Genomic DNA, 16,404 nt, shown 5'->3' with positions numbered 1-16,404 from the left:
AAGGTTTTGGTTTGTATTGGAAGGGAGGTAGAGAGGATCCAAGAGGAGTTGGAGAAGGAAAAACGATAATCAGAATGTATTATATTTAAAAACTATTTTTAATAAAAAGAAAAGTATAATATCAGAAGTGAAAATTTCACACCAATAGATCTTATAAATATGGGTTCAAAAATTTTCAACGAAATACTACCAAGCCAGATTTAGCAATATATAAAGTAAATTATATATCATAAATAAGAATAAGTTATTCCAGGGACATAAGATTATTACAACAATCAAAAACATTTAATATAATGTATTACATTTTTAAAGAGCAAAAACTATGCAGTCATATCAGATACATAAAATGCACCTTCAAGATAAAAACCCCAAGTAAGCTGGTATATAATAAAATTTCCTCATTATAAAAAGTGGTATCTGGGTCCAATCTGATTGCATGCGGGTTGATGCCCCAGGTTCCGCCTCTGAGAAAAAGGTATCGGTCGGGTCTGATGCTCTTTGGGTGGATGACACCTAAATGAACATCAGTACAAAGTCCCAATTTATTTCTAATATCAGAGATCAGACCTCTACTCTTGCCTGATGCGTCTAAAACAAAAAGGGGGAACTGTAGAGAGCTGTGGAATGCTATGCCTTAAAGATGGAGCTGGTTTCCGCCTTCCACCTTCCTGATGGTGAGTGCTCTCTGTCACGAACAATTCCACATTTGGCTAAGGCTGAGGATCTGGCTTGCTTCCATGTATGTGGACCTATCTGCATTGCCCACGTGGCATGCTGGGGTTGGCTACCCAGAGGCTATTTAAGCTGTGGGCTGGCTTTCCCCAGGGTCAGATGATTGTGCAAGGTTCCTGAATAAACTGCATTGAAAAAAAAAAAAGTGGTATCAATAAAAAGACCCAGAGCTACCATACTGAATTTGGGCAGAGTGCAGGAAATCTAATGAAAGAAGTAGGAAATAGTAAGACCTGGAGAGGACAGGAGCTCCACATGGAGAGCAACAGAACCAAAAAAATCTGGGCACAGGGGTCTTTTCTGAGAGTGATACTCCAACCAAGGACCATGCATGGAGATAACCTAGAACCCCATGCACAGATGAAGCCCATGGCAGCTCAGCGTCCAAGTGGCTTCCATAGTAATAGGCACAGGGGACTGTCTCTGACATGAACTGATTGGCCTGCTCTTTGATCACCTCCCCCTGAGGGGGGAAGCAGCCTTACCAGGCTACAGAGGAGGACAATGCAGCCACTCCTGATGAGACCTGATAGACTAGGATCAGAAGAAAGGAGAAGAAGACCTCCCCTCTCAGTGGACTGGGGGAGGGGCATGGGTGCAGAAGGGGAAGGAAGGGTGGAATTGGGAGGGGAGAAGGGGGGTAGCTATAGGGAGGATACAAAGTGAATAAACTGTAATTAATAAAAATAAAAGGAGAAATATATAAATACATAGATAAATAAATAAAATAAAAACTGGTATCAATAAAAAGACCCAGAGATATTATACTGAATATTTCCCAAGATCATAAAGAACACAAGTACAATGAAGCTCATTTTTTTTTTTTATTTAGCATTGTATTTCAGGATCTTGCTAGATTGTCTAGGTTAAAAAAATAATCAGATTAATGCTAGAAAGAATGAGCACCATGTCTATTTTCAGATGATAATAAAATAATAAATTGACTAAATCCTATTAGCAGTAATAAAGGAACTTACTAAGGATGCAAACCATATCCACATACAAAACCAGTAATATTTATGTATGTAGCAAGGAGTGTTCAAAGATAAAAATAAAAACAGAGTTGACATTTTAAAATACTCAAAATAATTAAACAATTCATGTATAACTGACAAACTATAATATTGCACATAGAAAATTGATTTTTTATTGAAAGAATTTAGAGTACCTAAATAAACCAAAAGCCATTCTATTTTTATATCTTGTTAACTTTTTCTTTGAAATTAGTATTTTAGTAACTTACACATATGAGAAAATGACTGTACTGGGACTTTAAGAAGTTTGAAATTTTAAACTAGCCCTTCAGCTCCTTAGCAGGATTACTAAGGCTCTCTAAAATCTATCCATTTTCTAATGTGTTCATCTTTATTAGTTAATATGCCATTGGGAACACTTTGTCTTAGGCTGTGTCTAGACATACAGATGGTTTTGATAAGTTCATCTGAAAAAGGCTCAGCCCAGGGAAATGGAGAATTATTTTTTCTAACCTAAGAATATTTTCTTCTGAAGAGTTCCACCAGATCATAATGGCCGAATTATTCCTTTTTGCCCCCAGTTTTCTGGAATCATATATCCCACCAATGCCTTGTTCTATTAAGTTTAATGCTGGGTGCAGAGAGACTCGACTATTGTGAGCAGTGGATGATGGATATTTTTTAAAGACCGTCAGGTAAAATACTGCCAAGTAACTATTTCCTCTATTTTTAAAAGAAAACTCTCGTCCTAAATCTAAGGAACATTTCATTTCTAGAGGAAGTAGATCCTGCTGAAGAGACTTCATAGGAATTATTCTTTAAACTTCACACTGGAAAAAACCTTTATGACAGACATGATGACGACCATAGCTCTAGCCCCCTTGTGTGGGAGAGAGCAAGTTTTTACTTGCACTGGTGGCTGCCAAGAAATAAAGGACATAACGTAACAAAGTCATGTTACCATACACCATATAACAGATCCAAACATTATTCTCTTGTTTATCAGACAAGTTCCTGAATCCTACATTGACAGAAGGTCAATGGCTTGACCTATCATTGTCTGAAGATAGAAGAACAATGTTCTTTATTCACTCATGTATTCAACAATAAGGAAAGAAGTGTTTTTGAATAAGCAAAATATAGAAAGTTTGTATATTTATCAGAGTGATTCTATGGTCTAATAAATAAACCCAATGAACTAAATGCTATACATTCTGACATGCTATATGCTAGTGATGGAGCCAGGATAGAAAGAATTCTCTGGCGTTTAAGGACATATTTTTGCTTCCCCTATTCTGCGGACATTTAAAGTAGTTTGTTTCAATTTTTGTTACTATAAATTTATAAAAGAGAAAAATAGTGCATCTTCTGGGCTGGAGAGACGCCTCCATGGTTTGAGAGATGCCATGCAAGTTGGAAAGCCTGGTTTTTATCTGCAGAACTATGGTAGAAGGAGAGAACCAACTCCTGAGAGGTTTTCTCTGACCTCCACACGTGCTGTTGTATAGGCATTAATGTGCTCACGTAGGCAGCACTTGCTACACTTAGTGGGTTGTAAGGAAAAAAAGTCACATGACACGGGAAGCAGGATGTGTTTGGAGGCATATTGTGAGAGCTGGAGGTAAGAAATGGGGGTTAAATATGAACCTATTCTACTATATAAATGCATATCAATAATAAATAAATCAATAATAAAAATTTTAAAATGTGTATTCATTAGTGCATTTTAATAAAATATATTCATAGTAGAAACAATGTGGAATTAGGTTTTCATGAATTAGAATAAATGTATTTTAAACTGTAAAAATAATACAAATAAAAATGAATTAATTAGATTTTCAAATCTTACAAATCAATTTTAGTTATAATTCTTGATTATGTATATTTCAGGTATGCTGCTCAGGTTACATAATATCAAAATCATATCAACTTTTTTATGCAATGTTTGGTTTATCAAAAAATACTGTATTTTAAGTTGAATTCAGTTATTGTTAATCATGTTTCACTTATCAGCAAGGTAAGGCTGATTCTAAAATTTTCTGCATTGCTGCATGATTTCATTCTACAATATTTCTTGTAGTTACTTGACAACAGATGTGTTGTCATTATATCATTGTGTCTTATGTTATTTTTAGTATTTGGTTGTCACCTTGATGGGCTCTAGAATCAACTAAAAGACCCACTTGTGGGTGTGGCTGTAAGGGCACTTCTGTAAGGGACTAATGGAGGGGATGACCATCCTCCAGATGAACAGTACTTCCCAATAGCTACCTAGAAACAAAGAGATCCAAGGTAACTGAATGCTATTTTTTTTTTTTACTGTTTTCTTTTTTTAAAATTCTTTATTTAATTATACTTTGTATCCCCCCTGTGGTTCCCTCCCTCCTCCCGTCCCAATACCTCCTTTTCTCTCCCCTCTGCATGCATGCCCCTCCCCAAGTCCACTGATAGGGGAGGTCTTCTTTTCTTTTCTTCTGATCCTAGTCAATTAGGTCTCATCAGGAGTGGCTGCATTGTCTTCTTCGGTGGCTTGGTAATGCTGCTCCCCCTCATGAGGAGGTAATTAAAGAGCAGGCCAATCAGTTCATGACAGTTCCTGTTCCTATTACTATGGAACTCACTTGGACACTGAACTGCCATGGGCTACATCTATGCAGGGGTCTTAGGTTATCTCCATACATAGTCCTTGGTTGGAGTATCACTCTCAGGAAAGACCCCTATGCTCAGATTTTTTGGTTCTGTTGCTCTCCTTGTGGAGTTCCTGTCCTCTCCAGATCTTACTGTTTCCCACTTCTTTCCTAAGATTCCCTGCACTCTGCCAAAAGGTTGGCCATAAGTCTCAGAATCTGCTTCGATAGTCTGCAGGGCAGAGCCTTTTAGAGTTCCTCTGTGTCAGGCTCCTGGCTTGTTCCCTCTTTTCTCCTTCCTATTATGTCCATCCTATTTGCCTTTCTGGATAGGGATTGAGAATTTTAGCAAGAATCCTCCTTCTTGATTAGTTTCTTTAGGTGTACAGATTTTAGTAGGTTTATCCTGTACTATATGTCTGTATGAGTGAGTATATACCATGTGTGTCTTTCTGCTTCTGGGATAGGTGAGAGCTACTTTTACAATAAAAACTGCCATCCTTCATTGACATCAGAACATCAGCCTTCCAATATTGAATAATAATAAAAGGTTTCTAGGAGTCCTCCAGATGTTCACTGCCAGATTGGTACTGGTGAGTCATCCAGATTTGTGCACTGAGCTACTAAAAATTCTAAGCCTCTTTAGCATGAACAAAGCCATTGTTGGGTTACTTAGCCTCTATCACACAAGCCAACCTGAACACCTCCTTTGCAATAAAGTCATTTTATTATGACTCTTGTTATTCTAGGGAATGTTAACTGATTGATATAGTGATTAGAAAGTCATTATCTATTCTATTTGACTCATGGTTTTCTTTGTTCTACTTTTACTATGTAAATTTATGTTTTATGCATACTTGATTGAAAAATCCTTAAATTGATTGTTCCAATCAGTTACTAAAAAACAAAGATGTTTATATTATACCAAATTCTGTTTGTTCCCTGTCCTGATCATGCTGACTACAGGCCCTCCTGTTGATAAGGAGTCAATACTTCCTATGAAAAGAAATGTAAGTAGTTGTCTGAAGATAGGCAGAGATCCAGAATGGAGTCAAATACTGGCATCGCACCAGCCAAAGCTCCAAGTAAATCCTCCGTCCCAGGGCAGTTCTTTTTGTTGGGGTCTGTACAACCCCAAACATATCTGGGTTCCTAGAATAAAAATATCATGATTGCTTTATATGAAAACAAAATAATAGGTCTTCTTGTCAGGAAGATGGTCACAGTGACGAATACTTGGGAAAAACAACAAGGGAGAAAAGAAGAAAGAAATGTTTGAACTCATGATTTCATAGGCTTCATAATAGCCAGCAGGAAATCACAAAGATAATCAGCTCACATGACAGCCAGGAAACAGAGATGGTGGCCACACTGTGGGCTTATTCCTGTCCTTCCTTTTACTGTGGCCTCACCTAAGACAGTGAGATGTAATAATCTTAGTCATTGTGGCAATATACAAGTTAGTCCAACTCATAAAAGTAAGGAGAGCAAACGGGACAAACATTGGAAGGAGAAAACAGGAGACAGGACAGGAGCCTACCACAGAAGGCCTCTGAAAGACTCTACCCAGCATTGTATCAAAGCAGATACTGAGACTCATAACCAAACTTTGGGCAGAGTGCAGGGAATCTTAGGAAAAAAGGGGGAGACCTTGAGAGGACAGGAGCTCCACAAGGAGAACAACAGAACCAAAATATCTGGGCACAGGGGTCATTTCTGAGACTGATACCCCAACCAAGGACCATTCATGAATATAACCTAGAACCCCTGCTCAGATGTAGCCCATAGCAGCTTAGTATCCAAGTGGGTACCCTAGTAATGGGAACAGGGATTATCTCTAACATGAACTCAGTGGCTAGCTCTTTGACTGCCTCCTCCTGAAGGGGGAGCAGCCTTGCCAGGCCACAGAGGAGGACAATGCAGCTAGTTCTGATGAGACCTGATAAACTAGGGTCAGATGGACGGGGAGGAAGACCTCCCCTATCAGTGGACTTGGAGAGGGGCATAAGAGAAGATGAGGGAAGAAGGGTGGGATTGGGAGGGGATGATGGAGAGGCCTACAGCTGGGATACAAAGTGAATAAACTGTAATTAATATAAAAATAAAAATTTAATAAAAAAAAGTAAGGAGAATACTCAGCTGTGACATACAGTATCAATGTTCACATCTAGGCAAATGTCTTTTTATATTCTCCGTAGACATAAATAAACCAGGATGTATGGGTTAGTTAGTGACCTACTAAAGGCTGTGAGACCAACTGTGATAGTTACATTTTTCATTGCTGTGACCAAATACCTGGCATGGAGCAACCGAAGTTAGCATACAGTTCAAACCATCACATACAGTTAGACAGACAGCAGAAAAGGGTCTGCCTAGCAAACCTTAAGTTTTACCCCAAGTGACTCATTTTATCATTATATGTGTGTAATTGCCAAACATTGATACATATTTCCATACATGTCATTGTTAAGTTGCTTTATTTAGGTTCCATTTACATATAAATTTGAAGCTATTTTAAAACTTTTTTGGAATTTTACATGTAAACAATGTATTTACATCATTTCTACCTCTCCTTTTCTCCTTACTCCGCCGGAGTCCTCCTAAAACTCCATTTCAAATTTATGACTTCTTCTACTTAATTATTATTGTTACATATATACATTGTTATTATTATATATTATAAATATAATATACCACATCCATTTAGTGTTATTCGTATGTACATGAGTTTAGTGATGACTATTTCAGACTGAGTAATATATGAGGCAGTCTCATCTGTAGAGGAAATAGATTCTTTTTTTCTCTCTCAGCTATTTATTGCCTGTACCTCTTCATCTAGAGGTGGAGCTCTGTGAAATTACTCCCCCATCCCATTAGTATGTCAACTAATGTCTTTGTGTAAGTCTTGTTTGACAGCCATATTGTTGACATTTCATGAGTGCAGTTTCCTATCATGTCTCTAAGGCATGTCGTTTTTCTTTAGTTCAATGTGCAATAAAACTTGTGGATGTAAAGGAAGTAAAGAAAGAATGTTTTAAAAAGTCTTTGAGATTATGATTACATTTGTCCCCTCCTTATCTTCTCTCCCCACTCTCCTTCAAATTCAAGGCATCTTTTTATAGCAATTGTTATTGCATGCATATATACACATATACATATGTGTGTATCCCTAAATATATCCTGTTCATTATATAAACTCATGTAATGTTACTTGTATGTGTGTTTCCATTTGGCATTGGACCATTTAGTGTGCTCTTTTCTGTTGCCAGATTCCCTCGGTTGCCTATAATTCTGTGTGTAGGACTGAAGCCTAATGGCCTTTTTTCTGGCTAGTTTGGCATATGTATTGTTGTTGTCCTTGTTAAACTAAGAAATCATGCCTTGTCCTGGAAACCTAGCTAATTATTCAGTGCTAGTGAAATTATCCCGGATAATAAAGGAGAATCTAATTTACTAAAGCTAACACAATCCTTAACAACAATCTATAAATATGTGTCCTTGTCCCCACAGATAGGTGTAGTCTTCACACATCATCAGTGAAACTTCTTTTTGCAAAAGAGACTGCTACAGAAAACCACAACCAATCAAAATGCAGATTTGTGGAGCCCAGTCCCAGTGACTGTATCTACAACAGACTTCTATACCTAAGGCTTCGGGAACATTGTAGAAGAGGGGAAAGAAAGAAGGTAAAAATGAGAGGCTCAGGAAATTTGCTGTGAGAAGAACTTTTTTTCAGTGTGTATTTTCACCATTAGGTGGCAATACTGTCCCTGTTATTCACAAAAGTAAACCTTGTTGCATCAGTCCACTTCAAGAGTCCATAATCGTTTTTATTTGTTTGTGTTGGTCTCTGTTCTTTTCTACTGTTTGACATTGGGTTTCTGCAAAAAATTCTAGGCTGATCTCAAATGCAAGATAGATCCACTTGCCCCTTCTTCCCAAATGCTGGCATTACAGGTGTGTACTATTGTGCCTGGATAAAAAAGAAAGAAAGAAAGAAAGAAAGAAAGGAAGAAAGAAAGAAAGAAAGAAAGAAAGAAAAAGAAAAGAAAAAAAACCTTTGTTTTAACAAGATCTCACAACATAACAAAATTGTTAAATAACTAAAATATACAGAATGAATTAAGAATTTTAAATGCCTAAAACTGTGACATTACTAAGGTGCACTTACTTATATATACTTACATAACACTAAAAAACAAACTTGAGATATCCATGGTGGTACGTTCCTGGCATCTTGGATATTGAGTTGAAAGTGGGAGGATCAGAAGCTCAAGGTCAGCCTGGGCTACATGAGGCCCTGACTCAAAAGACATAAAAAATGCTAGAAAAAATGTATATAGTCATATATACATACAGATTTTTCTATAGATATTGCAAAATTCTAGATAAATTTAATTCTTGATCTCAGCCTCCTGCCCAGTGTTTTATTTTTACATGTATTTATTTGTCAGTGTGTTTATTGCTTTCTTTGATATTCTCCAAACACATTCTATGGCAACTGGGTAGACTGCTCCAGCCCCAAAACAGACATTGTGCAACATCAATTCAGATTCAGGTATTTGATGATAATTTTTAACAGGCAGGATTCTAAATTGACTGCTGCGATTCTCATTCTTGTTACAAAGACCCGTTCTCCATGACCGTCAGAGGTATCTATCAATAGAAAGTGAGCCATTCCTTACTAAGATTAAGTTGTATTGCTTGAAACTTACATCTATCATGGCAAATGGGAGAAAGATGTTCCAAGCAGTCCTGATAGCCAAAAGTGACTATCTGCCATCTTATGGAGAGACAGGTAAAGAGCCATGGACTTCACTCCTGACAGAAGAAACTGAATCCCGACAAGAACCAACAAGTTCAAAGATAATTTCTCTGAGCCTAAGGTGAGACTGAAATCTCCACATATAGAAACTACACATGTAACAATCATACAGCAGTAACAAACAAGGATGGTTAGGTAAGAGATTTATACATGAGTAGAGCAAAACTGCTGTTGAAGGTACTGCTAGGAGGTTGGTGAAGCACCATGTGTCTAATGTAGGCAAAGTAGACAACACCATGTATAAAGTATCCATTTTTGACTAATGCTTAATGCTAAAGCAGAAACTGAGTCTCTAGACTGAAGTTTGATCTTTGGTGTGTACCCTTGATGAATGGACTAATTAGAGCAGAGATCCACCAAGAAGAGAGTAATCATAATCATACAGCTGAAAATTTGCCCCTCTCCCTGGTCCACGGCAATGCACTTTACCAGCTGAACATCCTGCTATAATGTGGCTTCAAATGTCAGTCAGTCTCCTGGGGTGATAATTAAAGGCATCAATGAAGTCTGCTGTTTTTGTCTGTTTGATAATGAATCATATTTCTCCTTGAAAAAGCGTTGTCTGGAATCCCTGGAAGCCAAGCTTTCTCTAGCAAGTATTAAGTTGTTTTTTTTCAGATACTCATGATTTCGAATGAAGTAAGAATATTATTTCATAAGCAAAGTACATATTTTATTTTTACTTCAACTCTTAACAGTCATATGAAATATTTGGAGAATGCTAAGATACAAGTTTTTCTGTAAATGTGTTTGTCATTTTTCTGAGGGACAACATTCCATCAGTCAACAGTATCAGTCATGTTCTGATATTTCTGAATGGCTTTATCATTATTTTCAAATTATGCCTAACAAAAGCTTTAAGAATGAATATTTTTTAAGCTGGGCTCTCTTTTTTAATTTTAATTTTTATATTAATTACAGTTTATTCACTTTGTATTCCAGCTGTAGTCCCCTCCCTCATGCCCTCCCAATCCTACCCTCCCTCCCTCATCTCCTCCTATGCCCCTCTCCAAATCCACAGATAAGGGAGGTCCTCTACCCCTTCCATCTGACCCTACCTTTTCAGGTCTCATCAGAAATGACTGCATTGTCCTCCTCTGTGGCCTGGCAAGGCTGCTCCCCCATCAAGGGGAGGAGGTCAAAGATAGCCACTGAGTTCATGTCAGATACAGTCCCTGTTGCCCTTAGGATAAACCTACATGAATCTGTACACCTAAAGAAGCTGAGCTAGAAGGAGGACCCTGGGTAAGATGATCAATCCTCACTCAGAAAGGCAAATGGGATGGACTTTGGAAGAAGGAGTGAATATTTTTTTTTAAGTGCCAACTAGAACAATATATTAAATCTTTCCTCTTTAATTAGTGACTATTTTAGTTTGGGTTTTCTAGTACATATGTGTGTTTAAAATATAGAAACTTAAAAAAGTGATAAGGTCGTCCAGTAGAGGATGGGGGATTCCAACTCACCCAAAAAAATCTTCGAGTCAAAATTTACCCTGCTGGTTCAACATACGGAAATCCATCAATGTAATCCACTACATAAACAAACTGAAGGAGAAAAACCACATGATCATCTCCTTAGATGCCGAAAAAGCATTTGACAAAGTCCAACACCCATTCATGTTTAAAGTCTTGGAGAGATCAGGGATACAAGGCACATACCTAAACATAGTAAAGGCAATATATAGCAAGCCTATAGCTAACATCAAACTCAATGGAGAGAAACTTAAATCAATCCCACTGAAATCAGGGACAAGACAAGGCTGTCCATTGTCCCCATATCTCTTCAACATAGTACTTGAAGTCCTAGCCAGAGCAATAAGACAACTAAAGGAGATCAAGGGGATACAAATCGGAAAGGAAGAGGTCAAAGTGTCACTATTTGCAGATGATATGATAGTATACATGAGCGACCCCAAAAATTCAACCAGAGAACTCCTTCAGCTGATAAACACCTTCAGCAAAGTGGCAGGATACAAAATCAACTCAAAAAAATCAGAAGCCCTCCTATATACCAAAGACAAAAACGCTGAGAAAGAAATTAGGGAAACAACACCCTTCACAATAGCCACTAATAACATAAAGTACCTTGGTGTGACTCTAACCAAGCAAGTGAAAGACCTGTTTGAGAAAAACTTCAAGTCTCTGAAGAAAGAAATTGAAGAAGATATCAGAAGATGGAAAGATCTCCCGTGCTCATGGATTGGTAGGATTAACATTGTGGAAATGGCCATACTGCCAAAAGCAATCTACAGATTCAATGCAATTCCCATCAAAATACCAACTCAATTCTTTACAGACCTTGAAAAAAAGATTCTCAGCTTCATATGGAGAAACAAAAAACCCAGAATCTCCAAAACGATCCTGTACGACAACAGATCATCTGGAGGAATCTCCATTCCTGATCTCAAGCTGTACTACAGGGCAACAGTAATAAAAACTGCATGGTATTGGCATAGAAACAGAAAGGAGGATCAATGGAACCGCATAGAAGACCCAGAAATAAATCCACACACCTATGAATACTCGATATTCAACAAAGAAGCCAATTCCATTCAGTGGAAAAAAGACAGCATCTTCAACAAATGGTGCTGGACCAACTGGATGTCTACATGCAGAAAAATGAAAATAGATCCATATTTATCACCCTGCACAAAACTAAAGTCAAAGTGGATCAAGGACCTCAACATAAAACCAGATACCCTAAATCAATTGGAAAAAAAAGTGGGGAACAGCCTAGAACTCATTGGCACAGGAGACAACTTCCTGAACAGAACACCAACAGCACAGGCTCTAAGAGCAACAATCAATAAATGGGACCTCATGAAACTGAAAAGTTTCTGTAAAGCAAAGGATACCATCATCAAAACAAAACGACTGCCTACAGATTGGGAAAGAATCTTCACTAACCCTTTAGCTGACAGAGGACTAATATCCAGTATATACAAAGAACTAAAGAAGCTGAAAAGCAGCAATCCAAGTAAACCAATTAAAAAATAGGGAACAGAGCTAAACAGAGAATTCTCGACAGAGGAATATCGAATGGCAGAAAAACACTTAAAGAAATGCTCATCCTCATTAGCCATCAGGGAAATGCAAATAAAAACGACCCTGAGATATCACCTTACACCCATCAGAATGGCCAAGATGAAAAACTCAAGCGATAACACATGCTGGAGAGGTTGTGGAGAAAGGGGAACCCTCCTCCACTGCTGGTGGGAATGTAAACTGGTACAACCACTCTGGAAAGCTATCTGGCGCTTTCTAAGACAAATAGGAATAGTGCTTCCTCCAGACCCAGCTATACCACTGCTAGGTATATACCCAAAGTTTGTTCAAGTACACAAAAAGGACACTTGCTCAACCATGTTTATAGCAGCTCTATTTGTAATAGCCAGAACCTGGAAACAACCCAGATGTCCATCAACGGTGGAATGGGTACAGAAATTGTGGTATTTTTATACAATGGAATACTATTCAGCAATCAAAAAGGAGGAAATCGTGAAATTTGCAAGCAAATGCTGGGATCTAGAAAAGATCATTCTGAGTGAAATATCCCAGAAGGAGAAAGACAAACATGGGATATACTCACTTATATAGACCTATAAGATATGATAAACATAATGAAATCTATACACCTAAAAAAGATAATCAATTGAGTGGACATTGGGTAAGATGATCAATCCTCATTTAGAAAGACAGATGGGATGTGCATTGAACGTATGACAGGAATCTACTGAGCGCATCTGAAAGACTCTAACTAGCAGTGTTTTCAAAGCAAAGACTCATGACCAAACCTTTGGCAGAGTACATGGAATCATAAGAAAGAAGGGGAGTTAGTCTGATGGGGAAAGGATAGGAGCTCCACAAGGACCAAATATATCTGGGCACAGGGACTTTTCTGAGACTGACATTCAACCAAGGACCATGTATGGATATAACCTAGAACCTCCACTCAGATGTAGCCTGTGGTAGCTCAGTAACCAATTGGTTTCCCAAAGTGAGGGGAACAGGGACTATTTCTAACAGGAACTCAATGACTGGCTCTTTGGTCTCCCCACCCCCGAAGGGAGGTGCAGTCCTGTTAGGCCGCAGAGGAGGGCTTTGCAGCCAGTCCTGAAGATACCTGATAAAACAGGATCAGATGAATGGGGAGGAGGTCCCCCCTATCAGTGGACTTGGAAAGGGGCACGGTGGAGATGAGGGAGGGAGGGAGGAACTGGGAGGGAATGAGGGATCGGGACACGGCTGGGATACAGAGTTAATAAAATGTAACTGATAAAAAATAAATAAATAAATAAAAAATAAAAAAAATTTACCCTGCCTATAAGGTGTGCAGGAATAAAGATGGAGCAAAGATTGAGGAAAGGCCAGCCAGTGACTGGACCAACTTGAGACACACTCCATGGGAGAAAGCCAACACCTGACCACTATTAATGATACTCCAGCATAACTGTCCTCTGAGAAGTTCCACCAAGTAGCAGATTGAACAGATGAAAAGACTCACAGCCAAACATTAGGTGGAGATGGCGAGTCTTGTGGAAGAGTTGGGAGAAGGGCAGAGGGACCCAGAGGAGACAAGAACTTCCCTTGAAGGCCAACAGAGTCAACTAAGAGAGGACCATGGGGTCTCACACTGAACCATCAACCAAAGAACATGCATGGACTAGACCTAGGTCCCCTACACATATGTAGCTGATGGTCAACTTGGTCTTCATGAGGGTTTCTAAGCAATTAGAACAGGGGCTGTCTCTGCCATGGATGTGTTACCTGCTTGTGGAGCACTTTTCTCTACTGGGCTGCTTTGTCTGGCCTCAGTGAAAAAGGATGCTTGTAGTCCTGATGCGACTTGATGTGCTCCTTCTCCAATAGTTAAGGAACTCACTTGAGGACCAAGCAGTCCATCAGCTTCATATGTATATGGGACCTAAAAGCAGTCCATGCATGTTCTTTTGTTGGTGGTTCTGTCTCTATGAGCCCTCATGGGCCCAAGTTGTAGGTCTTATGGTGTCCTTGAACCCTCCAGCTCCTTCAATCCTTCCCCTAACTCTTCTGCAAAACTCACTGACTTCTGCCTACTGTTTAGCTGTGGGTCTCTGCATCTGTTTCCATTATCTGCTAGATGAAGCCTCTAAGATGACGATTAAGCTAAGTTTCTGTCTGTAAAGATAGCAGAGTATCAGTAATAGTGTTAGGGGCTGAATCTCTCCAGTGGAATGGGTCTCAGGTTGGGCCAGTCATTGGTTGGCCATTTCCTCAATCTCTGTTCTCTTATCCCTGCACATCTTGTAGAAGAACAAATTTTGGGTTGAGGACTTTGTGGGTGGGTTGGTATCCCTCTCCTTCCATTGGAAGCCCTGCTTGGCTACAGGCTATGGCCACTTCAGAGTCTCAGCTAGAGTCACCCTCATATCTTTCCAGGAGCTTCTCCTATCCCACCCAGGTCTCAAGCTTGTCCTAGGGTTGCTGACAAACCAATTTCCCTTCTCTCTTCCAGCCCTCTAACCTACCATCCCACTCTCCTCACAACTGATTCTGTCTGCCCTATTCCCCTCTCCACCCCCTCTCTCATCCAGTTCCTTTTCTTCCTCCACTTCTGTTGTCTAATTTATTTCCCCTTCTTCGTGGGATTCAAGCATCTTTCCTTGAGCCCTCCATGTTACTTAGTTTCTTTGGGTCTGTGGGTTGTAGCATGGTTATCCTCTACTATATGGCTAATATCCACTTATAAGTGAGTACATACCATGTTTGTCTTTCTGGGTCTGGGTTACCTCACTCAGGATGATCTTTTCTAGTTCCATTCATTTGCCTGGAAATTTCATGATTTCCTTCTTTTTAATACCTGAGTAGTATTCCATAAATATACCATATTTTATCTATTCTTTTGTTGAGGGACAGTTGGGTTGTTTCTAATCTCTAGTTATTACAAATAAAGCTGCTATGAAAATAGTTAAGCAAATGTCCTTGTGGTTTGGTGAAGCATATTTTGAATATATGGCCAGAAATGGTATAGCTGGATCTTGAGGTAGAATTAGTTACAATTTTTTGAGAAAGTGACAGATTGATTGTCAAAGTGGTTGTACAATTTTACACTCCTGCCAACAGCGGAGGAGTGCTCCCTTTCTCCACATCCTCACCACCATGTGCTGTCACTTGAAGTTTTGATCTTAGCCATTCTGACAGGTATAAGATGGAATTCCAGAGTCATTTTGATTTGTATTTCTCTGATGACCAAAGTGCTTCCCTACCATTAGAGAGTCCTCTGTTGAGAATTATATTTAGCTCTGTACTGCTGTTTGTTTGTTTGTTTGTTTGTTTAACTGGGTCATTTGGTTTGTTGGTGTTTAATTTCATGAACTCTATATATTTTAGACATGAGCCCTCTGCGGGATCTGGGATTGTTGAAGATCCTTTCCCAATCTGGAGACTGCTGTTCGTGCCACTGACAGTGTCATTTGCCTTACAGAGGTTTCAGTCTCAGAGGTCCCATTTATTAATTGTTGCTGTAAGTTCCTGAGCTATTAGTGTTCTGTTCAGGAAGTTGTTTCATGTACCAGTGCTTTCAAGACTCATCCTCACTTTCTCTTCTATTAGATTTAGTGCATCCAGTTTTGTGTTGAAGTCTTTGATCCACTTGGACTCAAGTTTTGTGCAGGGTGATAAATATGAATTTGTTTGCATTCTACATGCTGACTTTCAGTTACAACAGCACCATTTGTTTAAAATGCATTCTTTCTTCCATTTGGTTTCTTTGTCAAAAATCAAGTGCCCTTAGGTATATGAGTTTATTTCTCGGTCTTCAATTCCATTCCATTGGAGTAGAACAATAACAACAAACCTGTCTGTTTTTATGCCAGTACCATGTGGTTTTTATTACTATTGCTCTGTAGTACAACTTGAAATCAGAGATGGTGATACCTCCAGAAGTTCTTTTATTGTACTGGATTGTATTTACTACCCTGGTTCTTTTGTTTTGCCATAGAAAGTTGAGAATTGCTCTTTCAAGGTCTGTAAAGAATTGTATTGGGATTTTTGATGAGAATTGAATTGAATTGCATTGGATAAGATTGACATTTTTACTATACTAATTCTAATGATCCATGACCATGGGAAATTTTTCATCTTCTGACACGTTCTTTAATTTCTGTCTTCAGAGACTTGAAGTTCCTGTCATACAGGTCTTTCACTTGCTTGATTAGAATTACAGCAAGATATTCTATATTGTTGTGGCTACTGTGAAGGGTGTT

Source organism: Meriones unguiculatus, chromosome 2, assembly GCF_030254825.1.
Source record: "Meriones unguiculatus strain TT.TT164.6M chromosome 2, Bangor_MerUng_6.1, whole genome shotgun sequence".
Lineage (NCBI taxonomy): Eukaryota > Metazoa > Chordata > Mammalia > Rodentia > Muridae > Meriones > Meriones unguiculatus.
The sequence above is the reverse complement of the archived record's forward strand: the minus strand, read 5'-3'. Positions refer to the sequence as shown.